The sequence below is a fragment of the Mytilus trossulus genome, chromosome 10 (assembly GCF_036588685.1).
Source record: "Mytilus trossulus isolate FHL-02 chromosome 10, PNRI_Mtr1.1.1.hap1, whole genome shotgun sequence".
Lineage (NCBI taxonomy): Eukaryota > Metazoa > Mollusca > Bivalvia > Mytilida > Mytilidae > Mytilus > Mytilus trossulus.
This window is the reverse complement of record NC_086382.1, coordinates 36,265,738-36,268,168: the sequence shown is the minus strand read 5'-3', so window position 1 is coordinate 36,268,168 and position 2,431 is coordinate 36,265,738.

Sequence of the window (2,431 nt, the reverse complement as noted above, 5' to 3'; positions counted from 1 at the left end):
AGGGAGGCAACTCCGCTACACTAATTCATATGATGAATTACTTATAGGAGCGAAGGTTCCATCACTTAAAGTGAGACGTGTGCATTACATGGCTATTGAATGTTTTAAAATTTTATATAAACATAGTCACCATCATATTTTCACAACTTTATTGTATTGAAAGATTGTAAAGACAATTTTAGATATTAAATATTATAGATCATGTAGATATAGACTCGGACTTCTCTTGAACTGAATTTTAATGTGCGTATTGTTATGCTTTTACTTTTCTACATTGGCTAGAGGTATAGGGGGAGGGTTGAGATCTCATAAACCTGTTTAACCCCGTCGCAATTTTGCGCCTGTCCCAACGCAGGAGCCTCTGGCCTTTGTTAGTCTTGTATGATTTATAATTTAAGTTTCTTGTGTATAATTAGGAGTTAAGTATGACGTCCATTATCACTGTACTAGTATTATAATACATATTTTTTTAAGGGGCCAGCTGAAGGATGCCTACGGGTGCTGGAGTTTCTCGCTACATTGTAGACCCATTGGTGGCCTTCGGCTGTTGTCTGCTCTATGGTCGGGTTGTTGTCGCTTTGACACATTCCCCATTTCCTTTCTCTATTTTACCTAGGATTTGAACACCAGGGGCGGATCCAGCCATTTAAAAAAAAGGGGGGGGGTTCCCAATCTAGGATAAAGGGGGTTCCAACTATATGTTTTCATTCAAATGCATTGATCGGCCAAAAAAAAGGGGGGGTTCCAACCCCCTGAACCCCCCTGGATCCGCCAATGAACATCAACCCATGGTAAGAACTCGTTTAAATATACAGCTGCTGTTTTATCGAATGATCTACTTGAAGATTTTAGAAATATTGCTTATTTTAGTCAGTTTAAAAATATTTTAAAGTCATGGAATGGAAATGACTGTAAGTGTAGAGTTTGTGAAGATTATTTATTAATATATTCTGAGACATACATGACATATATACAATCAATCAAATCAAATCAAATATGTTTATTTCCTAATCAAAGGGCCCTTATAGGCATATGAATTACAAACAAAATGGATAATAGACAAAACATAAATTAAAATACATATTTAGAAACAATATGAAATTTAAACATTATAATATGATTTATATAAAAACAAAACAATAGTACATATATATACGACATTGTCAGTTCAGCAAAAGAAAGATAACTCTTCCCCAAATATTATCATTAAAACCTGTATTAATTCACTTGACAGTATTATTTCTCACTTCTAAGTTTGAAGTTAAAAATTTGCATAATTTTTTAATAAAATTATCATTATCATTTGTCATAATCCATATAAATAGGTTTTGCGAATTAAGTATTCTTAGTTTTGGATATTCCATAAATAAATCATCAAGTAAATTGATTTGATTTGATTTTTTTTTTTACTAATCATAATTTCATGGACAATGAAAATCCCATTTGTCTGTTATCTTCATAACATTGCTCATTTACCAGCCCCAAAGGAGCAATTTTTGAAGGCCTTGTGCAAATATACAAGATCTTTGCTCAATCAGTTTCTTTGTTGAATTAATGAGATGAAACATTTAACTTTAATAAAAAAAATTGACCAAACCTGGGAAAATTAATTAAAGGCATGATTTTACATCTCAAACTTGAGGATTTTTGTGGGGTTGTAACAAAAATTTACTTATACAAGTAAATTTTTCAGAAAATTAAGGGGAGATTATTCAAACATTATTTATTTACTTATATATGTATATTTTTTTCTACTTCTTCAAGTAAATAAAATTAACTTGTACAAGTAGTACCCTAAAAAAACTAAAAAAAATGATGGATAAAAAAGTTAAAATTATTATTTAGCATTATGTAGTTGATCCAGACCATATGAGTATTTGGACCGTACTGTCCAACCAACCATACATGTACAGTCCAAACAAATACGATCAGAGTGTACAAGTATCTTTATTATACATACAGTCTATTACAAGCTGGACCATACATGTATTTGGACCATATTGGTTTATTTTTGACAAACATTTATCAAAAAACTTTTATTGAGTTTTACAAATTAATATTATAGCAATTAGGCCAACTAAAATTAATTAGTAGATTTTCATCCAAATTTTTGAAAAAAATGGGGCGGGTGGGAGGATTTTATTTTTTAAATTTTATTTCATATGAAACCTTCGTCACGAGTTCTTCATACCGCGGAGTATATGCTAGTGGAAAACAAGTTGTATAATGTATATTTGTCACAGTGAACTTGACATACACCAAATTATCGTGATGGCTATAACTAGTCAGTGACTTTGATACCACTTTTATTGACTGTAAATATACATTTATTCCAACATATACAATTCTTTCAACAAATTCGGAAATAATTACATTCATTCATACGCTAAGTATAAAACCACAAACTACAATGAGACAAGGACTGACGTCC